The following is a 25,619-nucleotide window of genomic DNA, read 5'->3' as shown; positions in this document are numbered from 1 at the left end:
ATTGGTTGTTTAGAGGCTAAAAACAGGTTTAAACTAACTGTCCCTGTTTAAGGCTGTTGGGTGCTAACTCTAGCAGGAGGATAACACGGGGTAGACACCACCGATTGGTTTCATTTCTCTCTCCACTGACAGACCTCCTAATGTACAAACTACAGAGCTACGTGTTGAAATTGACTGGAATTCTCCTTTAAGGAAAAGTCCATCTGCTTTAAAAAGATGTCTTAATGCACCTCTCCATATTTCCTGACATTTGCCGTTACAATCAGATATGTCCCTGTAAAAAATAGAATGTTGGCACATGTAGGGAGCTGCGTTGGGAACCGGAGGGTCGCCAGTTCAAGTCCCCATGCGGACCAAATTACAGCGTGTGGTTGGATGCCACTTCACATCCTGGGAACTGCCAGGTACCCCCCCAACCGCTCAAGGCGCTGGTCCAGTTGGTAGCCCACTCACTCTGACATCTCTCCATTAGTGCTTGAATAGATCCTGAGTGTGTGTGTGTGTGTGTGTGTGTGTGTGTGTGTGTGTGTGTGTGTGTGTGTGTGTGTGTACTAACAAAGTGTACACAGAGTGTAAATTGTAATTTCCCCACTGGGGATCAATAAATATTATAGATTAAATTATATTAATCAAAAAGAAAGATGATATGTGTATGTATTACTCAAAAAGAACGTATAGGCATATAACGTATAGGCAGATATGCATTAATCAAAAGGAAAGTTGATGTGTACATACATTAATCAGCAGACCTCGTGGCGCAATGGTAGCGCGTCTGACTCCAGATCAGAAGGTTGCGTGTTCAAATCACGAAGGGGTCAAATGTCCTTACTGCATTTCTCTCACGTGTGCATTAACAGGTCCTGAGAGTGTGTACTTCAGCCTTGTGTGTAATTAGTAACAGAGTGTAAATTGTAATTTCGCCATTGAGGATCATTAAATTATTTTAATCAATAAGAAAAATGATGTGTATATGCGTTAAATGGTGTAGATGGAACATCGTAAGCACCTTTGATCCGCATTAAAGGATCAAAAGCATTCCTCTGATGTGCCAACATTCTATTTTTTACAGTGACATATCTGATTGGTGGAACTCCCTGTTACCATGGAAATGTTCAGTGCACCTGCAAACTCACCAACAGCCCTATTTCATGCTACTTTGACAAATTCTATGCTTTTCAGAATTTACATAAACAAATTTTAAGTTTCTAAAATAAAAATAACTGTTAAAGAGATTATAAAACATCTATTAAGTTGTTCAAATTCAGCTTCATTAAATTAACCCATTAAGTTTCCGCATAATGCATCAGTACTAATATCAAATTCTATTGTAGGTGCTTTCTGCATATTTTTCATCATTTAACACTTAGGTCAGGGGTCTTCAACAGGGGGTCCGCGGGGGTACTGCATGGGGGTCGCGAAAGTTTTGGTTGATTAGACTTTTTTTAATATTCCCCCCCCCCCCCCCCCCAACGGAAATGAGTCAGGTACGCTTACCGTAACGTCTGTAGTTTCAGAAGCTTCACTGCAGGATGCATAAATCAAAACAAAAGTTGATGTATATATGCATAAATCAAAAAGAAATTTGATCTGTATTTAGATTTATTGAAGTGAAAGTTGATGTGGTTATGCTTTAATCAAAAAGAAATTTGATCTATATGCATTTATCAAAACGAAAGTTGATGTCATAATGAATAGTGATGATGACATAATTAATGGTGATGATAAATCCAAAAGAAACTTGATGTGTTTATGCATTTATTAAAAAGAAAGTTGATGTGTTTATGGATTAATATAAAAAAAGTTGATGTGTATATGCATTTATTAAAAAGAAAGTTGATATGTATATGCATTTATTAAAAAGAAAGTTGATGTGTATATGCATTAATCTATAAAAAGGTTGATGTCATAATGAATAGTGATGATGACATAACGAATGGTGAGGATAAATCAAAAAGAAAGTTGATGTGTATATTAGGGGTGATCCGAGTATCCGGCTGAAACGAGTATCCAGTACGGATAAAGCACTTTTGCCGAGTACAAGTATTATCCGAGTAATATGAGTCAATATCCGTGCTCGGATTGAATAAAACTCCTCAACTGGCCGCGCAGCGTTCTGTGATAATCACAGCGCCCCCCCCCCCCCCCCCGACTGGAATCCTCCTTTAAAGAAAAGTCCATCTGCTTTAAAAAGATGTCTTAATGCACCTCTCCATATTTCCTGACATTTGCCGTTACAATCAGATATGTCACTGTAAAAAATAGAATGTTGGCACATGTAGGGAGCTGCGTTGGGAACCGGAGGGTCGCCAGTTCAAGTCCCCATGCGGACCAAGATACGGAGTGTGGTTGGATGCCACTTCACATCCTGGGAGCTGCCAGGTACCCCCCCAACCGCTCAAGGCGCTGGTCCAGCTGGCAGCCCACTCACTCTCACATCTCACACACGTGTGTGTGTGTGTGTGTGTGTGTGTGTGTGTACTAACAAAGTGTACACAGAGTGTAAATTGTAATTTCCCCACTGGGGATTAATAAATATTATAGATTAAATTATATTAATGAAAAAGAAAGATGATGTGTGTATGTATTACTCAAAAAGAACGTATAGGCATATAACGTATAGGCATATATGCATATGTGTATATGCCTTAAAAAGAACAGATATGCATTAATCAAAAAGAAAGTTGACTGTCGACTGTTGGCACTAAACAAATGGCTTTCAACTGAATGTACCGTCCATTCTCTGCAGTTCATTGACAATTTTAGCATTTTCTGGGACCGCAGACATCTTTTTAAAGCAGATGGACTTTTCCTTAAAGGAGAATTCCAGTCAATTTCAACACGTAGCTCTGTAGTTTGTACATTAGGAGGTCTGTCAGTGGAGAGAGAAATGAAACCAATCGGTGGTGTCTACCCCGTGTTATCCTCCTGCTAGAGTTAGCACCCAACAGGCTCAAACAGGGACAGTTAGTTTAAACCTGTTTTTATCACTCCAAATCCCCTTTGTGAAAACAAGGACGAGGAGTGAAACACTGACACACACACACAGACACACATACACACAGTTTATATTGTCATGTTGCCAATGTTCGCACACACATGCATGCACGCACACACACACACAGTTTATATTGTCATGTTGCCAATGTTCGCACACACATGCACGTACGCACACACAGAAACACAGCTAAGGAAATGCACTTAGTTCCATTCCATCAATGTTTTTATTTAAAAATCAAATCCAAACCCAACAAGAGAACTGACAGCAGAACTAGAACATTGACAGAGTTCCAGTACATTTCCATCCAACCCTTTGGAGAGGTAAGTCCCACTCTACAGCAGAGCTAAAACTACTTTTACTGAACTGTTTCTGTTTAGTAGAGCTGGATGGTGATGGGGAAGGAGTACATTCACTTTTCTCACATATGTCTTTCAAATGAATAACTTTTTTGTCAGTTATGTTCCAACTAGCAGGACAGTAAGACGTGCTGTGATAAGAAGATGCAAATACACTTTTTCTTAGGGCTCTGTACCAAATTTGGTGAAGTTTGGCCCTTGGGGGCGCTATAATCACCGTTCATTGGTTTTCTATTAAAAAGTCAATGCATTTCTGTGGGAGAATTGCAACATGTCTGCCACAGTAAATGCTATAAACATGAAACCTGTGCTGATAGTTTGTCATGCCTCTCTGAGGCAGTTATGACCGTAGACATATAAAGAGCAGATGCCGCATCGACCGCTACTGCCTACTGGCGCTGACGAGCCGTGGGGCCGCCATCTTGGATCGGTCACCAGCTCCACTCAGTGGAACGTGTTTGGCAGGTGCAATGAGGTGTCAGCGCATTTAATACATCATACCTCACTGAATACAGAACTGATTTTCCACGTTCTTTTGTTGCAAAGGTCATACATGTAGCTATGATACAGAACAGTAATAGAATATTCTGATATGATATAAAGTCACCAGACGTCTGAGATCAAAACTGGGAACATAATCCCTGAAAATGGAGAAACACGGGGACATTTCCAGTTTGACTATCAATCTGATTAAAAACCTAATGTTGTGTCTTTAAAAACAGAACAGGGACAGAGGTAGTTTTTTATGTGATGTAGGCTATGATTGGTATTATGCAAATCACACACTATAAATATGGTAGAGAAGCAGAAACAGATAGTGGCAGTAAAGTCAGATAATTTAATAAGTAGAAGAAACAATATGATTATATTATTAGAGTCTACTTGAAGCTTTTTATATTTGTCTCTCTCTCTCACACACACACACACACACACACACACACACACACACACACACACACACTGTACTACCACGTTGTTCTGCATCCATCTCCTCCCAGCCCTTGACATTTAGCAGTCCTACTCCCCGCACACATATACACACACAGACACACAGACACACACACACACACACACACACACACACACACACACTAGGGCTGCACGATATTGACAAAATGTGATATTGCAATATTGATTATGAATACTGGAATATCAATATGTTTTCTGATATTTTTGCTGTTGCGCCACAAGGTCTACTTACTAATGCATATACACATCAACTTTCTTTTAGATTAATGCATGTACACATCGACTTTCTTTTAGATTAATGCATATACATCTTTTACATTGTCCTTCGGGTCCAGGGGACCCGTGGCATTGGCCTTTGGGTCCTTTTTATGGGTGTTACAGCAGGTATGAGTAGTTTCCATTTTTATGGATGAAATAAACTTGACATGCCGTTAAGTTTACTCTTCAGCAGGTGGAGACATTTCATTTCAGACACAGATGCTTTGTTAAACATCAACAGACTAGAAATAGACTTAATAGGAATTAGCAGAGGATGGTTTCGATCCATCGACCTCTGGGTTATGGGCCCAGCACGCTTCCGCTGCGCCACTCTGCTCTGCTGTTCATGTATAGGGGCTGGAAAATCTGTCATTCACATTTCTGTTGTCTAAAACAGTTTCTATCTGTATGTCCTATATGTAAAAATAAACATAACAAATACGTGGACTAGTTTTTCTGCATTAATTTTAGACCGGATATTCCTGAATCTCTGAATGTGATGACTACTGCACTGGGGAAACTTCGGCAGGCCTGGCCACGATTTCACGTCGTGGCCAGGGAGATTTTTCCGTGAAGGTCATTGAGAGTTTAACTTCGCAGAGTTTGATTGTGCGAAGTCGATACAAACAAAGAAATGTGTTTCCGCCCTGTTTCGAACAGGGGACCTTTCGCGTGTTAGGCGAACGTGATAACCACTACACTACGGAAACTGACGAAATGCGTTTATTTTGCATATTTGTGGGAAAATGCACCATTTTTATTTTACTGCGAATGTTCAAAATGCTACAAAATAGAGATTTTAAACTAGATTCAGTCACAGATGCTTTGTCATGGATTTGAATGATAGCAAATATGTAGTAAACCTAAATATTTCTACATGCATTGACTGTGGTCTGAATCTTGGAATAGGGCCACCTATTTCTTGATGTGCCAAATATTAAGCTTGGGCATTCCTCGTTAGTATAATGGACAGTATCTCCGCCTGTCATGCGGAAGATCGGGGTTCGATTCCCCGACGGGGAGGCTTTTCTACCAGCTGACCAATGCTACAAGGCCTCGAGGAAGTCCCGGTGAACGCGTGGGACTTCTCGGTAAAGTGGGCCTTGGCTCAAGCTGTGTTCAGCATGGGAGGAGAACTCCTGATCCTATATGGGAATACTTTCAAGCGATGGAAAGGGCACATCTCCTGGACATGAACAAAATGTCACAAGACGCAGCAGGAGTTGGGAGAGTGTCAAGTCTAGCCACCTTGGAATTCCGTTTCTGCTCTTTGCAGACTATGTGGTTCATTTGGCTTTATCAGGCATTGATCTACAGCTTCCACTGGGGTGAATCATGAGGGGGAAAGCGGGCCTTGTCTCAGGCTGTGTTCAGCATGGGAGGAGAACTCCTGACCCTAAATGGGAATATTGTCACGCGATGGAAAAAGCATATCTACTGGACATGAACAGCACCTCACAAGGCGCAGCAGAAGGTGGGAGAGTGTCAAGTCTGGGCACCTTATAATTCCTTTTCTGCTCTTTCCAGATTATGTTGTTCTGTTGGCTTCATCAAACAGTGATCTACAGCGCCCACTGGGGCAGATTGAAGTCCAGTGTCAAGCATTCGGAATCAAAGTCAGCCCCTCCAAATCTCAAAGCTTAGGATTTCTCCCATCGGGTTGGGAGTCAATTACTGTCCCAAGTGAAGACGTTCTTGTGTCTCAAAAGCTTATTTCAAACAGTGCAACTTGTTCCAACACAAAAACCACAATACTACTGAAACTTTGGATGGTCGCCTCCGCCTCTCACACGGAAGACTGGGGTTTTATTTCCCGATGGGGAGATCTGTCTACCAGCTGCTAATTATTTCCCAAGGCTAAATCGACACTAGTATCATCTGCCAGAGTAGTTTGGATACGAGGCCCAACCATAGCAAAAGATATGACATTTTTTAAGAATGTATTATAGTGGATATACTCCAAGAAAGACAAAGGTTTTACAAAAGGATTGAGAATGATCCTGCTATCAAAGATATGTTTTCAGTGACGATATGATCACCTACCTCAGGATCCAGGAACGTAGGCAGACAGCAGGAACCTAAGACGGATCCAAGAATGTAAAACATCAACTATGAGACTAGGAAGTTGAGGTTCAGGTAATTTAATTCAATTCAATTTTATTTATATAGCACCAGAGGTGGGTAGTAACGAGTTACATTTACTCCGTTACATTTACTTGAGTAAGTTTTTGAAAAAATTGTACTTCTAGGAGTAGTTTTAAATTACTATATTTTTACTTGTACTTGAGTAGATTAGTGAAGAAGAAGCTGTACTCTTACTCCGCTACATTAGGCTACAATGAGCTCGTTACTTTTCTTTTTACCTCTTTGGTATTCTACGCGTCATTGTTTTTACCCCAGCGTACGTCTCATTTTAATGTTTCATTTTGACAGAGAGAGAGAGTCTTCCGCTTAAGGCTCTACCACGTGACTGTGTTCCACCAATCAAACAGCGTTGTGCAGTCACGTGACCATACTCGTTCTCAGCGGCGGGACCATAGACTGTATGTATCTATGGGAGGGACGTGTTAGCTTACAGTCGTAGCAAAACAAAGAATCAACCGTCGCCAAGGCAACACCGACGTGGAGGAACCCCCCGGCCTCATAGTGAAAGCATGGTTATCTTTAGGGGAAAAGTGCAAAACAGCAGCTACGTCATGCGGCGTCTTCTGTGTCGAACAAAACAAACGGACATGTGAGCGTTCAACAAGTCAACATCTAACCTGAGGAAACGTAGCAGTAGTTTTAGTTTTTGCTGTGGAGAGGTGGATCTTTGTCTTTTAGGTTACATACAGTATGGTTTGCACATGCAGTATCCATCCAAATTTAATGTGACAAGTCTCTCACTTAAGCTATTTTGTAATTAATAAATTAATTTTCATTTATTTTATTGATTGGATGAACAATAGTTTGCCTAAATATGATTAATTTGTATTTTTGTCTGTCTGATTGATGCTTGTGTTAACCCTGGGGGCCCTGAGGCCATTTTTACAGTTTAATTTCCGTCTGGATTTATTTTATAAAAAAGCTTGTAAACATCAACCCTGTTGTCTACAGTCAAGATATGAACATCATTTTTTTAGGACAAACTGGGCTATTAGAATATTTGGGTTGCAGTGAGGTCACTTGCATGCTAAAAATGGTTGTAGGGCCTTAAAGATAAATAAATAAATACATGAATCTTCCAGATATGTATGATATCACAGACATATAAGTAAAACCTAAGCCATTTTCCATTCTAAAACACTTCTCATATGTCTTGGGAGTCACACTGTGAAGAAATAATCATTATAACTTATACAGTTGACAAAATACATGCATTGTTTTCCAAAAAATTCAAGACGTTTTGCTCTCATGACATTTACTTATGCCAATAATAACATAATAATGTCATATTTATTGATATTACACCCACAGCAATGTTATACAAGCAAATATGTGTCTAAATAGTGCATAATTTGGCCTTCCATAGAGTAAATAGGCATTTTTGTCCCCTCTGGCCTTCCATACAAGAGGGGTGCCTTTATCTCCCATATATGGGCATGCACTTCCTGAAAAATAGACAGGACAGACACAGAGCGAGAGATCAGAGATTAGACAAACGATTCAGCGGCAGAAATGAGCCAAAACACGATGAATTATGGATATAAAGTGGACCAATCTTGGATATAACAGTATGGATTTAAAGCCCCCTGTAGAGGCTAAAAAGACAGGGAAAAGACCTCCGTAAACCTGAAAACGTCAGAATTTAAACGAAACCGAAAGTGAGTAAATCGCTCGTATGGTTCAAAAGTTATTAAACTATGAATCAGAGGTACTTTTTTACTCGTGGGCGAGTGTCTCGGTCTCAGAGGGTTAAGAAAAAAAATGACGTTACTCACTACTTGAGTAGTTTTTTCATCAAGTACTTTTTTACTCTTACTCAAGTAATTATTTGGATGACTACTTTTTACTTGAGTCATATTATTCTGAAGTAACAGTACTTTTACTTGAGTAAAATTTTTGGCTACTCTACCCACCTCTGGAGATCGTACAGATCTTTACCGGCTAAATACCAATTCCCATACCGGGAGTTGAACCCGGGCCACCTGGGTGAAAACCAGGAATCCTAACCGCTAGACCATATGGGACTGACCACATATTAATAACAGGGATTTCATGAATCAATTCATAGTCTGGCTGGAAATAGGCCTTCTCTTGAACGTGAATTAAGAAGCTTCTTAAGTAAGTTTTATCTTGAAGCTTTTGAGTGTTCTTTAGGTTTTTATCTGCTTTAACTATTACCGGACAGCGGGGGCACGGAGCAGAGCAGACCGGCCGTTAGGGAGGAATCCTCCTCCGTGTTCAGCTCCGTTTTGAACTGGCGGTAAAAAACTTAACGTTGGAACTTTATGACAAAGAGAAATGTTGACGGGTTGATTTCTGTTAATAACAAACACAACTATAGTCAATAGAAAAAGAAAATATATATATGAAAAGCCGTCTTGATTCATCTTTCCACTGTTCCTACAATCACCACTCTGGTCTGGTTGGAAACTAAAGGATCTAAATAAAAAATTTGGAGTTTAAACAGAGACACAACAGGAAAAATAAATCCATCAAATCAAGTCCCCAATAATCAGCATGTGGCCTTGTTTTATTTCAGGTAGTCAGCATGGCGCTGTTCCACATTCCCAGACATTTAAAACAAGTCAATCATTGGCGTTATTCTACGAGTCAGATGAATAAATCAGCTGTTTGCTATTTGAGCTGCTCTGTTTCCTGCTGGTCCTTCATTCTTTAGTGTCCTCTGGAAACAGGTTGCTGTCCTTTATGTTTCTTTTGGATGACATCATCAGTGTCTTTGCTTTAGTCTGAAGAAACTCCAACAGATTTAAAACCACATGCAGTCACAGAAAATACAAACAGGGAATAGAAAATGTCAGACAAAGAATATGAAATGAAAAGTCCCCAAAGTAGGAAAATATAATGTTAATCTACCAAACAGCAATAACTGGAGAGCATCCAATTAAACATGGCCGACTTCCAGTATGTTAGTAATGAAGAGAGGAATGTTTGGACATATTACAGATTCATTTTATTTTTATTTAACCTTTATTTAAGCAGGAACAATCCCATTGAGCTACAGTAACTCTTCTTCCAGGGAGTCCTGGCAAGACAGACGGCAATAAGTTCAATAAAACATAAAAGACAGGACAATGGTTCCATACCACACCACAAATCTCTATAGACACTACAAAAAAACAAGACATTACACTTAACTTAAGCTAATCCATCCATGCAACTTAAAGAAAGGTTCCACTGAGATTTGAACTCAGATCACTGGATTCAGAGTCCAGAGTGCTAACCATTACACCATGGAACCTTCAAAAATTTTGTAAGGGTTTGCTTATCAGTTTCTTTCATAATATACACATGTGTGATATTTAAGGCACACTCACAATCACAACAAAGATGAAAAAGCAACAATTACAGGCCAACTTGAGTCATTTAGTTAGCTAAGCATTCAGAGGATGTGGGAAAAAGCAAGTCAAGAACAGGTTTTAAAGGACTTGCCACAGACAGTGAATACAGCAGTAGATATGTCTACTGTGTACAAACACATGGTAACTTTACATCTGTTGACAATAAGGATGCTAACAAAACACTGTACTTGCATTTGCGTTTCTTGCGCACATTCATGTTCTCTTAAATGTAAAGAACATGGCAATCTGTCATGGATCCGTCACAGATGCTTATAACTCCTACAGCAGAGCTCCACTCGGCATGTCTGACCACAACTCTGTTCATTTGGTTCCGTCTAACAAACCAGCCCTGAAGAAAAACAAGCCGAAACGAAACTTAGTTCCGGTTTGGTCAGATGAATCAATCCAGTGTCTACAGGAATGCTACTGCTGCACTGACTGGGATCTATTCAAAAACAAATGTAAGGACCTTGATGAGCCCAAAGAGACTGTTTCTGCATACATCACCTTCTGTGAAGACTTAGTCATCTCTCGTAAATCCATCTCCATATGTCCAAATAATATACCATGGGTCTCCAAATTTGTCAAAAGCATAATTAATCAACGAAATATTAGCTTCAACCAAGGTAACATGACTCAATACAGAGTACTTCAAAAACAAGCTAAAAAGGAACTTAAGCTTGCAAAACTTAATAATGAGGACAAAGTTTAGAACATGCTGAGCACAGGTCACTCACGTCCTCCATGGGAGGGTGTGAAGGCAATGATGGGGATGCAACCTAAGAAGTGTCTGATCTCCCTCAATGGCATGTCACACCTTGCCCTCTCAAATGACAACACTTTTTATAATTGTTTTAATATTTATGATTTTAGTGAGGAGCTGTCAGTTTTTAATAACATTGCCCCAACGCTTAAAAACAAGAACAGGCTGCAATGTATAGTTAAGGTGCGTGGCGAGAATTCTCACAACCCTCTGACTGACTTAAACTCTGTATATGAGACAAGGTCCCTCAAGAAGGCCCAATAAGTCCTGGCCGACCCTACTCACCCCCTGAAAAGCTGCTTCATCTTGTTGCCGTCTGGACAAGGACAAACAGACACAAAAACTCTTTTGTCCCTGCTGCTATAGGCTTCTTTAATAAGTCAAGGTGAGGTGTGGACTTCTGTATAGTACGTGTTTATTTTGTTTCCAGATGTATGGCTGTTGTATTGAATAACCTGTGTGTTATTTATGTTACATGCTGCTGCACAACAAATTGCCCCCCAAGGATAATAAAGACTCCTTGAACCTTGAAGGGCATCAGGACTTGGTAAAAAGGTCCTCCGCAGAAGTTTTGTCTCTCATCCAAGAGACTTCTTTAGTTGTTTTTGTTTTTTACACAGAAAGGTTTGGACACAGTGCCCACTCCCCTATCCATATCTGAGAATTGAAAGCTGTGGGGAAAGGGGGGTTCCAAAGCTTATAGACCATTCAACAAGCAGTTCTGATGCACTATACTAGCCCATTCAGGATGAGCACTGTATACTCTGACTGCAGCAACACAAGTTCAAATTTCAGTGATCCCTAATTTTTATGGTGATTGTGAGACTGAATGCAAAGTGTGTATCCCCCATGTAACTCAAAGCCTATCACTTCCAGTCTACTGTCAAATTTGGAACTCCTTCAAGTTACATTAACGACCAGGTGACTCCTCAACATGCCCCCACCAACATACTGTTTACAGTCTAAATGGCCAAGGACATTAAACCTGTACGCTTACTTTAAACTAAATGTGGAAAGTTGAAAGGTTGATTTTTTTCACCTGTAATGTGGCTTAAAACACATACCACCAAGATTTGAACTCAGATCGCTGGAGTCAGAGGCCAGAGTGCTAACCATTACACCATGGAACCTTTAAAAGTGTTGCAAGTGTTTGCTTGACAGTTTCTTTCATAATATCCACATACTATTGATATGATATGATATTGAAGGCACACAACAATCACAACGAAGATGAAAAAGCAACAATTATTGGCCAACTTAAGTCATTTAGTTAGCTAAGCATTCAGAGAATGTGGGAAAAGGCAAGTCAAGAACAGGTTTTCCAAAAGTAGAATGGGAGCCAGAGCGTTCCTCTCCTGTGGAACCAGGTTCCAGTTTGGGTTCAGGAGGCAGACACCATCTCCACATGTAAGAGTAGGCTTAAGACTTTCCTCTTTGATAAATCCTATACGTAGGGCTGGCTTGGGTGAGTCCTGAACCATCCCTTAGTTGTGCTGCTATAGGCCTAGACTGCCGGGGGACTTCCCATGATGCACTAGGTACCTCTCTCTTCCTCCTTCTCTCCATCTGTATGCAACCTCATATGCCTTTGAGATACAAGAACTTCTTCACTTGCGTAAATGGCCTATTTGTGCAAACAAAAGGTGGAAACAGATGATCTTAAGTGTAGGGTTTGGTGATTTTATTACCCCTAAAGTGTTTGCAGGTGCTTAGCATTATTAGCACCACACTCAAACCATCTGAGCTAACCGGCCTGCTTTTTAAGTGTTTGAAAAAGAAAGATTTCCGGAAACAAACCAGGCGAAATCAAGCAAAATTGGGCCAGTTCTGGATGGGCTACCTGGTTGTGTATGGTTTGTAGGGACTGCATATGTTTTCGGAGTTGCAAAAAAGACATGGAAAGCATAGCTATAGAGTCCAAACCAAGATGATGCATGCTCCTATTCTATTTCTGGAGGTATACAGGAGTTTCTCGAACCCTCAATCTTCTGATCCAAAGTCAGACGCCTTGTCCATTAGGCCACATGGTTGCAAAAAAAAAGGAATATTTCCAAATCTGAATTTCCACGGTTTATCTGAAATTCAGGAGTGAGGTAACATTTGTAAGAAAGGCAGACTAATTAGGTGGCCAGTTAGCTTTTGGTGAAGGAAATAGATTGAATGCTAGGCACATCAGTTACCTGTGACTCATATTTGCACTTGCTGAGCAGACAACCTTACAACTGTATGTTTTTGGCCTTGCTACAAAAGACGTGGAAAGCAGAGCTATAGAGATTGAGACTTGTTTTGCGCTAATGGCCAATTTGTGCATAAAAAAGGTGGATACAGATGCTCTTGGGCGTAGGGTTTGGCGATTTTAGTACCCCTAAAGTGTCTGCCGGTGCTTAGCATTTTTAGCACCACACTCAAACAATCTGAGCTAACCGGCCTGCTTTTTAACTGTTTAAAAAGAACAGATGTCCAGAAACAATTAAGGCCAAATTGAGCAAATTGAGCAAAATTGTCCGAGTTCTGGATGAGCTGGAGGAGTTGTACACTTTGGCAATTCTGAACACTTTCAGACACTGTTGTATCATGTAAGTAACATGCACAAGTCTTTAAAAAGAATTGTGGCTGTTTTTCATGCAGGTTTGCATCATGACAATGCGGGTGCTATCTCTAAATGAACAATGGCCAACCTACATCCATCTTGATAGCACCCAAATCTCTGTGCTGATCTCCCTGCTTGGATGGCAAGTAATCTGGTGGATTTTTCCCATCAAGTGGACGCGGATCAAGAGGGAGAGTTGTTTTATTGTACTCACCAGCAATAAAGTTTATTTGTCCACAAATTGCATTAGGTTATCAACGTTTTCAGCGAAAAAGAATACCACGGCTCAAGTCCCTGGTAAGGCAACAGCTTTATTCTGGGATATGTATGAAGTGCTTGCTAACGTCATCTGTCATGCAGGTTTGCAGGATGTTCACAGTCAGCTAGTGGCCATGATGAGTTGTGACTTTGAGCTTTTTAACCGTTTTGGTCAATTTAGCCAATTTCAACCAGTTTGTGCAATAACAATTGGTGTTCTCAGGCAATGTGTAAATTGTGGTCTACCCTCCTGCTGTCCAGAAGACTGTGATCATGGCAACAGCTTAATGGTCTTCATTTAAGTGCACTTTAATTTGTAGTTCCGGAGGTTGTTTTTTCCACCACCCTTTGTTTTGGAAGCCTGGGTAGCTCAGTCGGTAGAGCATCAGACTTTTAATCTGAGGGTCCAGGGTTCAAGTCCCTGTTCAGGCGTAGAGTTGCACATTCTGCTAGATAAGTTGAACATTTGTCATGCCTGAACACTTCAGACACTGCCATATCATTTGTGTTCCATGCATAAGTCTTTAAAAAGAATTGTGGCTGCTTTTCAAGCAGGTTTGCATCATAACAATGTTGCTGGTAAGTCTAAATGAACAATGGGCAACCTACATCCATCTTGCTAGCACCCAAATCTCTGTACTCATCTCCCTGCTTGGATAGAAGGTCATCTGGTGCATTTTTCCTGTCACCAGGGCTAAGAGTATAGAAACGGAACAAGAGGGAGAGTTATTTTTTTGCACCCAAACAGTAGTAAAGTTTACTTGTCTGAAGCTGTGTTGTTTGAATTAGATTATCAATGTTTTGAGTAAAAACGAATACCACAACTCAAGTATTTGGTAAGGCGACAGCTTTATTGTGGGATATGTATAAAGTACTGATCTCTATGCTTTGATGGCAAGTCATCTGGTGGATTTGTCCTTCCATGGCAACAGCTTAATCTTCTTCATTTACTTGCACCTCAATTTGTAGTTCAGGAGATTGTTTTTTCCACAGACCTCTGTTTTCAATGTTGGTGGTACGTCTAAATGAACAATGGGCAACCTACATCCATCTTGCTAGCATCCAAATCTCTGTACTCATCTCCCTGTTTGGATGGCAAGTCATCTGGTGGATGTTTCCTGTCACGAGGGCTTTTGCTTGATTTACGTATTGTGCTTCCGCATGAGGACACTAAGAGAATAGAAGCGGAACCAGAGGGAGAGTTGTTTTATTGTACCCACTAGCAGTAAAGTTTATTTGTCTGTAGTCATAAAATTGCATTAGGTTATCAACGTTTTGAGCGAAAAAGAATACCACAGCTCAAGTCCCTGGTAAGGCAACAGCTTGACTGTGAGATATATGTGAAGTTCTCGCTATTGTCATCTGTCATGCAGGTTTGCTGGATTTTCACAGTCTGCTAGTGGCCCTGATGAGTTGTGACTTTGAGCTTTTTAACCGTTTTTTGGCCAATTTAGCCAATTTTCAACCAGTTTGTGCAATAACAATTGGTGTTCTCAGGCATTGTGTAAATTATGGTCTACCCTCCTGCTGTCCAGAAGACCGTGATCATGGCAACAGCTTAATGGTCTTCACTTAATTGCACTTCAATCTGTAGTTCAGGAGATTTTTTTTTCCATAGGCACTCAGTTTAGAAGCCTGGGTAGCTCAGTCGGTAGAGCATCAGACTTTTAATCTGAGGGTCCAGGGTTCAAGTCCCTGTTCAGGCGTAGAGTTGCACATTCTGCTTGCTGCCATGATGAGTTGTACACTTCAGCATGCCTGAACACTTTCAGACATTGTTGTGTCATTTAACCCTTGTATTGGCCTTTGTGTCACAGGGACATGTTTAGCTTCTGGGACCTTTTGTACCAGCCTGCTGTTCCGCTTCGGGCTCCCCAGACTGCGCTTTAATTTCATGTCAAATGCCATCGTGGCCTCATCCTTTAGGTCTCGGAGACCCCCTGTCTTATTTATCATGCCATTATACGTAAGTTCCACCAATGCCGTGGCGCCCTCATCCTTCGATGTCATCTTTCTCCTACCCTTGATGCCTCAGCCTCGCCATTCGGGTACCTGGGACCCAGGGGTGTGTGTGTGTGTGTGTGTGTGTGTGTTTATCCAAAACAGATTCAAGGTTTGTTCGGGGCTTTGTCCACGCGGGCCAAGAGGCTAAGGACAAACACAGTCTGCACAGTAGTAGGCCCGCCTAAAGCTCCCGCAGATTTATCTCTTGCAGCCACCGCACACAATGTGTGATTTGCGGTCCTTTCCCTCTGGACAGAGCTGACACTGCTTCCTTTTGCTTTGCACCCTCGGTGTGTCCGGTTCAGAATCCCCGTCCTCCTCTAGGCCCCTTGTGACTGTGCCGCCGCCGCTGCCGCCGCTGCCGCCACTACAGCCGCCACCACCACAGGATCTCCTCGGTTTGATGACGGCTTTGACAAGTGCGGCGGACGCCTCCGTGCGAGGCAGACGCCGCCGTCTCTCGATGAGCGGATTCACAGACGCCCTTCCCAACTGCTCGAGGAACGCCCTCCTCTTGTTGAGCTTGCCGCGCATCCACTCGGGCCTGAGCTCTCGCCACAGCACAAAGGCGTTGTAGGCGGACACGTCGAGGATGTTGTGGAACACGGCGAGGGTCCAGCGCACCATCTTCCTGCGACAGCTGTATGTGTCCACGAGCTTGTCCAAGTTGTCCACGCCTCCCTTGGTGTGGTTGTAGTGGAGGATGATGTCAGGTTTGGCTTGCCTGCCGGCGCCAACGCGCGCATCCCCCGTGTATAGCGTGCTCAGCAGCACCACGTTCCTGTGCCTCTTGGGCACGTAGGACACCAGAGTGGGGACGGGCGTGAAGGCAAACTTGGACGAGAAGACCGCACGGCCCTTTGTGGCGAGCAACGCCCCCGGCAGCTCAGGCTTGTTTTTGCCCATCGTGCCCACCGCGGTGAGGCGCCGCTCAACCAGCAGCCGCTGGACCAGCAGCCGCTGGACCAGCGCGTAGGAGGTGAAAAAGTTGTTGCACGTCACGTTACGCAGGCCCCTCAGGCCCTAGGTCACGTCCAGCACCACGCGGGCGACCAGATTCCTCTCGGGTGTGTGAAAGTGGCGTGTCCAAACAAGAAGATGGAACATGAGGGAAAGAGATGGAAGAAAAAATGTAACACACACACACACACACACACACACTAAGACAATTGTACGGCAATGGTACAAAAAACCCCGAAAACAACAACAAAGCAACAAATACAACACCTCTAAAGGGCACCAGCTGCTCGTCCACCGTCACACACCTCTCGTACGGCCGCCAGTTTGTCCAAGGCTTGGCGGACAGCTCTTGACTCACGGTCGTCGAATCGCAACAGTCTAGAGTACGCGTGGAACTGCTTGATTGGCATCGTGGCACGGAAAATGGCCCTGCCGCTCTCGTGCCACAGGCTCTCCAAGGCCTCGTTGCGGGACCGGTACACGCCCGCGAGGAGCAGCAGCCCGAGGTAGGCTCGCAGGTCCGTGACGTCCATCTCTTTCCACTTTCCGGCTGTGGCGCATCTCCTTTGACCCTCGAGATTTGTGGCAGCCACAAACAGCAGCATCTGTTGTGTCCTCTTCTTGGTCGGGTTTGTCTTTTTCGGTAGCATGGCAATGAGGTCTAGGGACACTGGGATGACACGTTTTCGAGGACCATTTGACTTTGCCATCTTTTGACACAAATGTTTCCTCATCCTCCTCTTGCCCCTCGTCTTCACTACCATCTTCTTCTTCTTCTTCTTTCTTCTTCTTCTTTTTCTTCTTCGTCGTCTTCTCCTACTTGTACTTTTTGTCTTTGTCTTCTTCTTCCTCTACTTCTTCTTCTTCATTCACTTGTTCTCCTTCTTTGTCTTGAACTTCAACGTCCATTTGGCCTTGGTCATCATCTTTGTTGTCGTCGTTGTAGCAGCAGTAGTCTTTTTCGCCGCTGTGGTCGTGTATGTGTTGGTCCTCTTGTGACGCACACCCACCGCCATCACAGTCACGGTGGTGGTTGTCGTCGTCGTGTTTGTCGCAGGCCTCTTGTGGGTTTTCTCCTTTTTGTACCTTGACTTCAGCGGAGACATTGCGAGCGGCACCGCCGCTCACGAGAATCCGATGCAGCTTCAACTCCAGAGTCAAAAGACGGGCCATGCTGCAGCTCTTCCCCCGGCTGTGACGAGCCACGTGCAACAAGTGCACAGGTCCAAAACAAGATGACGTGAAAAAAAATGACGACAACAAGAAGACAAATGTGTCTTAAGTGTATATTGTGTGTGTGTGTGTGTGTGTAATGAAAATAATTAGTAGACTGATGTCAACCCTTTAGTTTTATTTTTTAACCTCCCTTTCCACTCGCCTTTGCCTTTCCTGTTTGTACTACAACTACAAGCCACTGGCCAGAATCCCGGGGACTCAAAAGCAGGACGATGGGAGGGTAGCAGAACTAATACGTCCGATTGAGTGTACCACCAATGCCAAGGGTCCCTGTGACCTGAAGGACAATTCCACGAGTCCCTGGGACCCGAAGGACAATGTCGCGGGTCCTAGGGACCCGAAGGACAACAACACGTGTCCCCGTGACCCAAAAGGACAACGCCACGGGTCCATGTGACCCGAAAGAACAATGCCACGGGTCCCTAGGACCCAAAGGACAACGTCAAGGGTCCCCGGGACCCGAAGGACAATGCCACGGGTCCCAAGGACCCATAAGGTCAATGCCACGGGTCCCTGGAACCCGAAAGACAACGTCAAGGGTCCTCGGGACCCGAAGGACAATGCCACGGGTCCCAGGGACCCGAAGGACAATGCCACGGGTCCCAAGAACCCATAAGGCCAATGCCACGGGTCCCTGGAACCCGAAGGACAACGTCATGGGTCCCCTGGACCCGAAGGACAATGCCACGGGTCCTTGGGACCCGTAAGGCCAATGCCACGGGTCCTATGGACCCGAAGGACAACGTCAAGGGTCCCCGGGACCCAAAGGACAACGTCAAGGGTCCTATGGACCCGAAGGACAATGTAAAGGGTCCTATGGACCCGAGGGACAATGGCAAGGGTCCTATGGACCCGAAGGACAACGTAAAGGGTCCCCGGGACCCGAAGGACAATGCCACAGTTCCCCAGGACCCGAAGGACAACAAAAGCGTTAAGAAGTGCCTGGCTAGCTCAGTCGGTAGAGCATGAGACTCTTAATCTCAGGGTCGTGGGTTCGAGCCCCACGTTGGGCTGTGGTGTTTTAGAGAGTAGGAATGCCTGAGTTCTGCACTGTATAATGTGGCTGTATTGGGTCTGTCAATTGCAAGAATAGCAGTTCCATCCCAGTGTAAAAATCCCTGTAATTTACCAGACTAAAATGTGCCTGCATTCTACAATCATGGCCTGTGCTGAACTCCTGTTCCTCAGATCAAACTAAAGTCTGGTGACAATGCATGTTCAAATTCTAAAACTTCAACCTATTGTTCTAGAACTGCAGCTTAACATTCTAGAACTACAATGTACCATTTTAGAACTGTAATTAACAGTTTAGGACCGCAACTCTTGAAATTCTACAACTTCAACCTATTGTTCTAGAACTGCAACTTAACATTCCAGAACTGCAGGTTAACATTCATATTCGTAAAAAGGAAATGCAGCTTGAGTCAGTTTCCCGATATCATTTGCCAACAGGAAACATTTGATACAGAATATTATTACCAAAACACAGACTTGATTTTGCCAGTAAAATGTAATAGTAATATTGTGATGAATTTGCCAAATAGGTGACACTTTCTCATCCATCACACTCAATAAATAAACCAGATTATTCAATCCATAACTCCACCTCTATGCAAAGTAGTCTCATCCAGACCCTATCGCACCCTAAGGGAGAATCATAAACCTAGACCAACGAACAAGGAGAGTCCTGTCCTGCTCGTTTGTTCCTCACATTTTTACCCAGTTTTTTCTATTGCGTGCAGTCGAAGCAGGATATGAAAAATTGCCAACACATTGCTTGCTCCTAATCTGTGTTAAATTAACTGGATAAACTGGATTTTAAATTACAGATTAGGAATTTAACAGCTCCTGCCATCAGGGCTCGTCCAGGAGTTGAACCCGGGACCTCTCACACCCGAAGCAAGAATCATAACACTAGACCAGCGAGTCACTTAAAAGCTATGTAAGTCTAGTAGATTGTCATGGGATGCTTTCATGGCTCCACGGCCCGATTCAGCTTTCCGATCTCATTTGACAACAGGAAACATTTGATACAAAATTGCAGGAGTACCTCATACCTTTTACCAGGTTCAGGTGGTTAATAGTTATGGTCAAATGAAGCTTCATTAAGCTTTCTGAACAATGGTCTTCATTTTGGGTTCAAATCCCACTTCTGACAAAAATTGTTTTCATTTGGAACTAACATCTAAGACATGATATTGGGAATTAAGAACATAGCAGTTCTTTGTATTTAAGAGGACATGAATGTGCACGAGAAACGCAATTGCAAGTACCGCGTTTTGTGAGCATCTTTATTGGCACCACATATAAAGTTACTGACTGTGATTTAACTGAAGGGTTTTGGTAAAAGTTATCTTCTTTTTGTAAAACTTTGGGTTGTGCACAAAACAGGAGAAAAGGGTTCTTTGTTGCATCCAGGCTGTTATGTATAACAGATAAAAAGCGCAAATTGACATCATTCCATCCAATACGGGCAAGACGGGGTTGACAGATAGATTTTAAAATCCTTACAGATAAACAGTCATCGTAGCTGTTTGCAGGATTTCCGCAAAATTTACCGAGATTAAACTGGGCCGTATAGTGACGATTATAGGAAAAGAGAGAAGTACTTCCACTCGTTGTTACCTGTCGTTGCTATGGGTAACAAGAGTTCACAGTTACACGTTTCCTTAGGGGCCCGTAGTGGATGAAATGGTAAAACATTTGGCCCTGGATGCATAGAATGCCTGCCATATTGAGCGACAAAACTTCTAGTTCAGGAGATTATTTTTTCCACAGCCAGTAGTTTTAGAAGCCTGGGTAGCTCAGTCGGTAGAGCATCAGACTTTTAATCTGAGGGTCCGGGGTTCAAATCCCTGTTCAGATGTAGAGTCGACATTCTTGAACACTTCAGATACTGCCATATCGTTTGTGTTCCATCCATAAGTCTTTAAAAAGAATTGTGGCCGTTTTTCGAACAGGTTTGCATCATAACAATGTTGCTGGTAAGTCTAAATGTACAATAGGCAACCTACGTCCATCTTGCTAGCAGCCAAATCTCTGTACTCATCTCCCTGCTTGGATAGAAGGTCATCTGGTGCATTTTTCTTGTCACGAGGGCTAAGTGTTGTGGTCTGGTGCATTCCCCAACCTGTGTCGTGTCTTCTCTTTCTTCTGTGTGTCTTGTCTGTCTTGCCGTGAGGGCGTTCCAGGGGATCTAGAGGCGTGGCTTTCCATCTACGTTCCGTCATCCACTCAGCTGTTCCTCATCACTCATCACCCACGTCAATACATAAACCCGGGCTGACCGCCTCTTCAACGCCAGATCATTACATGCACTATTGTGGTAACTGGGCTCCTAGTCATTTGCGCCTGTGTTGTTGTTTGTTGTTGTATTCTAGTACTAACTCTGCCTCTCCTTAGATCCATCCGTTGTCCCTCCGAGTTGCCTTCCTCCCTCACGCCGACCAGCCACCTGTCTACACCAGTGTTTGAACCCCTCCGCACTCATTAAACGTGCCTTTTGTATCTCTATGGTTCTGGGTCTTACTAACTGTAACACTAAGAGTATAGAAGCGGAACAAGAGGGAGAGTTGTTTTTTTTGCACCCACCAGCAATAAAGTTTACTTGTCTGAAGCTGTGTTGTTTGAATAAGGTTATCAATGTTTTGAGTGAAAAAGAATACCACAGCTGAAGTCCTTGGTAGGGCGACAGCTTTATTGTGGAACACTTCAGATACTGCCATATTGTTTGTGGTCCCTCCATAAGTCTTTAAAAAGAATTGTGGCTGTTTTTCAAGCAGGTTTGCATCATAACAATGTTGCTGGTAAGTCTAAATGTACAATAGGCAACCTACGTCCATCTTGCTAGCACCCAAATCTCTGTGCTGATCTCCCTGCTTGGATGGCAAGTCATCTGGTGGATTTTTCCTGTCACAAGGGCTTTTGATCAAACTACGTATAGTGCTTCCGAATGAGGACACTAAGAGTATAGAAGCGGAACCAGAGGGAGAGTTGTTTTATTGTACCCACTAGCAGTAAAGTTTATTTGTCTATAGCCATAAAATTGCATTAGGTTATCAACGTTTTGAGCGAAAAAGAAAACCACAGCTCAAGTCCCTGGTAAGGCAACAGCTTGATTCTGGGATATGTATGAAGTGCTCGCTATCGTCATCTGTCATGCAGGTTTGCAGGATGTTCACAGTCTGCAAGTGGCCATGATGAGTTGGGACTTTGAGCTTTTTAACCGTTTTGGCCAATTTAGCCAATTTTCAACCAGTTTGTGCAATAACATTTGGTGTTCTCAGGCAATGTGCAAATTATGGTCTACCCTCCTGCTGTCCAGAAGACCGTGATCATTGCAACAGCTTTTTGGTCTTCATTTACTTGCACTTTAATTTGTAGTTTAATTTGTAATTTTAATTTGTAATTGTTTTTCCCACTCGAGTTGCAAACTCTGCTAGATGAGTTGTCCATTTGAGCTACCTGTATGGACATGGACCAATTCAGACACTATCATATCATGTGTTCCATGCACAAGTCTTTAAAAAGAATTGTGACTGTTTTTCAAGCAGGTTTGTATCATAACAATGTTGCTGGTAAGTCTAAATGAACAATGGGCAACCTACATCCATCTTGCTAGCACCCACATCTCTGTACTCATCTCCCTGCTTGGATAGTATGTCCAAGGACATACCACTTATGTTCTATAACCCTTTTCATTGGTTTGCTACCACTCTTAAATAATTCCTTTCATTGTATCAATCTCAGAAATAACCAAAGAATGACAAATTCCATTCATTTGCTAGTGCCAGTGTTCAACCACCTGTCTCTGTATTTTCAGCAGCAGTAGTGTTTTTTAAAACACCTGCCCCGTGTGAGGGTTGACCTCACGCCCTTCAGATTATGAGACTGACGCGCTGCCTACTGCGCCAACGAGGCTATGAAAGGTGTTGTAATGGTTCGCAAAATTTCAGAAAAACTAACAATTTGGTCGTCAATCTTCACAAAAACAATGTATGTGGAAACCTACGTACTCACACAAAGGCTAAAATTGACCCTAGATGCTTTGTCATGACCCCATGAAAAGGCCAGGACAAAAGACCGTGTGCAAAGGTTGAAGGAAATGCGAGAATATGACCACAACAAAAGAAATGATAATTCAATGATGGTGTTAGTCAGTTTAGTCAGTGGTGAATGTATATGCATGGATGAGTGTGAGGTATGGTGTCAGCGATTTATGCTGGACAGTGTAAAACTAACAAAGATGAGCGGGAGAGGTGCTGGACTGAGAGACCTCTAGGGCAATCACAGATGCACAACCAATAATAAAACACTACTGAGTGAATGCGTTCATAAAATGAAGAACATTGTTCAGAAAGCTTTATGAAGCTTCATTTGACCATAACTATTAACCACCTGGACCTGGTAAAAGATATGAGGTTCTCATGAATAGGTAGCCAGTGATTTACCTACTCAAGATGGTGGTCGGCATGCCAATGAGGCTCGAAAATTTGCAGATGGGGATTCAGAGGAGATGTAACAGTTTAAAGTGTAAAGTAACTTAATTTTCTAAATTGTCCGCCTGCAGGGCCAATGAGAGCTCTTCTCTAATATTACCGGGTACGCAATAGCTATTCAACTTTAGAAGGTATTGTTGATCTCAGAAACAACGATAGACAGCACCATCTTATCACAATGCCCATGTATGTGTTTCTTCAAAGTTTGCAAAAACATTCATCTGAACTCGCAAATCAATTGATGAGATTTTGGAGGTCAAAGGTTCAATGTCAAGGTGACTGTGTCCTCATGTCTGTCCATCCAATTCTTGTGAATGCAATATCCCTGAACGCCTAGAGGGAAGCACTTTAAATTTGGCATACATAACCACTAGGAGTCGCAGATGAACTGATTTCGATTTTGGAGGTCAAAGGTCAAGGTTACTGTTTCATTACGTCTCCTGAACTGTATATGTATTTCTCCTGAACTGGTGATGGGGATGCTTTGGCGATGTAAAGCCCCAGTGGCCAAATGGATAAGGCACTGGCGTCCTAAGCCAGGGATTGTGGGTTCAAGTCCCATCTGGGGTGAATTTCAGCAGAATGGCACAATGGAAGTGTCATGAGGCCTCTGACCCAGAGGTTGATGGATTGAAACCATCCTCTGTTAATTCTGATATCCATGGTGAGATGATGTAACTGCTGGAAAAGTTGTTGACAGCCCATGAAAAGTGGCAAGTCATGTTCTGGCAGATTAAAAAAATGACATCCAGGATCCTGTAGTAATGCTGACTTTCCAGTGATGTGGTTGGGCTGTTTACAGGTTTTCATCATATCCATCGGTTGCATGGATGGGACATCAATACCCCGGTTCTATCACCTGATCGCTGTCTTGTCTTTGTCGTTCGACGACTATTTGGGCTCACACCTTAACACACCTAAAACACACCTAAAATCATGCTGCACCTCAAAGGACTCTCAAGCACTCCCAGGAGTGCTTTTGCAGAAGAGCGCCTTGTTTTCTTTTAGCTTGGGAAAAGGCTTTAGCTTATGACAAGGTAAACAGATTGCACCATTGTGCTACTCATTAGTGTGTCCACTTCAGTTATGTATTGAAGCACATCCTTAGAGCTAATGGCCCTCATTTATTAACCTAACGTACGACAGGCTTCACGTGAGATTCATGAAACGTTCTTATCACACCAATCAGAGCGTAAGAATGATCGTACATTGATAAATGCAGCGGCTAGAAACGATTGTAATTTAAATATCACGCCCCAATATATTCTCAGTTTTGAGGCCTCGACTCTATTATTTATGACATGGCCAGACATAATCCGGCTAAGAAGCGGCACTTTTCAGAGGTGGGGATTTAAAGCCTGACATCCCAGGTGCTCTGGTGCAGCCAGATACCACCAGGCCCAGGGGAATATGCCGCCTAAGAAAAATGCAATCCTACCCGATGAGAAGAATAAACATTGTGAAAATAACGAAAATATGAATACATTAAACATATACGGGCATTGAACATATTGCTGCAGTCTCAGTCTTTGGATGGTATAGGTAGCGCCCCGTCAGACATGTCATGATATAGCAGGTTCTCATGACTGAGAACCTACTATATCATGACATGTTTAATTTACTATTAATAATTTTTGGACAGGTCCTACTGAAGATCTGTTGGATCAGTCAGGATGGCCGAGCGGTCCAAGGCGCTGCGTTCAGGTCGCAGTCTCCACTGGAGGCGTGGGTTCAAATCCCACTTCTGACAACTAGTATTTCATTTGGAACTAATGTCTAAGAGTTGATATTGGGAATAAAGAACTTAGCAGTTCTTTGTATTTAAGAGGACATGAATGTGCATGAGAAACGCAATTCCAAGTGCAGCGTTTTGTGAGCATCTTTATTGTCAACACATGTAAAGTTCCTTAGGGGCCCGTAGTGGATGAAATGGTAAAACACTTGGCCCTGGATGCATAGAATTCCTGCCATATTGAGCGACAAAGTTTGGGTGTCCTGAAAAAAGGGTCTTGAACTCTATCTCGCCGACCTCTTTTTTTTACTGTTTCTTGTTATGTCACGGCAAGAAGTATTATGCTTTTGAGTCGTTTGTCCATCTCTACATCAGAATCAGAAATAAAAAAAACATCAGACATATGCAGTCTCTGTGGCGCAATAGGTCAGCGCAGTCGGCTGTTAACCGAAAGGATGGTGGTTCAAGTCCACCCAGGGACGTTTTTGCTTAA

At 42.8% G+C, this 25,619-nt stretch overlaps 12 non-coding genes across 12 annotated transcripts; 8 read left to right on the top strand and 4 right to left on the bottom strand.

Moving 5' to 3' along the window:
- The first annotated feature begins 746 nt into the window (after positions 1 to 746).
- On the top strand, positions 747 to 818 carry trnaw-cca (transfer RNA tryptophan (anticodon CCA)). Its single transcript has one exon. It is a non-coding gene; the product is annotated as a tRNA-Trp (tRNA).
- A 4,028-nt stretch (positions 819 to 4,846) lies between these two features.
- On the bottom strand, positions 4,847 to 4,918 carry trnam-cau (transfer RNA methionine (anticodon CAU)). Its single transcript has one exon. It is a non-coding gene; the product is annotated as a tRNA-Met (tRNA).
- Positions 4,919 to 5,218: 300 nt separating this feature from the next.
- Positions 5,219 to 5,291, bottom strand: trnav-aac (transfer RNA valine (anticodon AAC)). Its single transcript has one exon. It is a non-coding gene; the product is annotated as a tRNA-Val (tRNA).
- Positions 5,292 to 5,532: 241 nt separating this feature from the next.
- trnad-guc (transfer RNA aspartic acid (anticodon GUC)) lies at positions 5,533 to 5,604 on the top strand. Its single transcript has one exon. It is a non-coding gene; the product is annotated as a tRNA-Asp (tRNA).
- A 3,074-nt stretch (positions 5,605 to 8,678) lies between these two features.
- trnae-uuc (transfer RNA glutamic acid (anticodon UUC)) lies at positions 8,679 to 8,750 on the bottom strand. The gene has a single exon. It is a non-coding gene; the product is annotated as a tRNA-Glu (tRNA).
- A 1,163-nt stretch (positions 8,751 to 9,913) lies between these two features.
- On the bottom strand, positions 9,914 to 9,985 carry trnaq-cug (transfer RNA glutamine (anticodon CUG)). The gene has a single exon. It is a non-coding gene; the product is annotated as a tRNA-Gln (tRNA).
- Positions 9,986 to 14,055: 4,070 nt separating this feature from the next.
- Positions 14,056 to 14,128, top strand: trnak-uuu (transfer RNA lysine (anticodon UUU)). The gene has a single exon. It is a non-coding gene; the product is annotated as a tRNA-Lys (tRNA).
- Positions 14,129 to 15,329: 1,201 nt separating this feature from the next.
- On the top strand, positions 15,330 to 15,402 carry trnak-uuu (transfer RNA lysine (anticodon UUU)). Its single transcript has one exon. It is a non-coding gene; the product is annotated as a tRNA-Lys (tRNA).
- A 3,434-nt stretch (positions 15,403 to 18,836) lies between these two features.
- On the top strand, positions 18,837 to 18,909 carry trnak-cuu (transfer RNA lysine (anticodon CUU)). The gene has a single exon. It is a non-coding gene; the product is annotated as a tRNA-Lys (tRNA).
- Positions 18,910 to 23,891: 4,982 nt separating this feature from the next.
- Positions 23,892 to 23,964, top strand: trnar-ccu (transfer RNA arginine (anticodon CCU)). The gene has a single exon. It is a non-coding gene; the product is annotated as a tRNA-Arg (tRNA).
- Positions 23,965 to 25,061: 1,097 nt separating this feature from the next.
- On the top strand, positions 25,062 to 25,144 carry trnal-cag (transfer RNA leucine (anticodon CAG)). Its single transcript has one exon. It is a non-coding gene; the product is annotated as a tRNA-Leu (tRNA).
- Positions 25,145 to 25,534: 390 nt separating this feature from the next.
- Positions 25,535 to 25,608, top strand: trnan-guu (transfer RNA asparagine (anticodon GUU)). Its single transcript has one exon. It is a non-coding gene; the product is annotated as a tRNA-Asn (tRNA).
- Positions 25,609 to 25,619: the final 11 nt, after the last annotated feature.

This window comes from Etheostoma spectabile, unplaced genomic scaffold (assembly GCF_008692095.1).
Source record: "Etheostoma spectabile isolate EspeVRDwgs_2016 unplaced genomic scaffold, UIUC_Espe_1.0 scaffold00018990, whole genome shotgun sequence".
NCBI classification, from domain to species: domain Eukaryota; kingdom Metazoa; phylum Chordata; class Actinopteri; order Perciformes; family Percidae; genus Etheostoma; species Etheostoma spectabile.
This window is presented reverse-complemented; position numbering and strand designations above follow the sequence as displayed.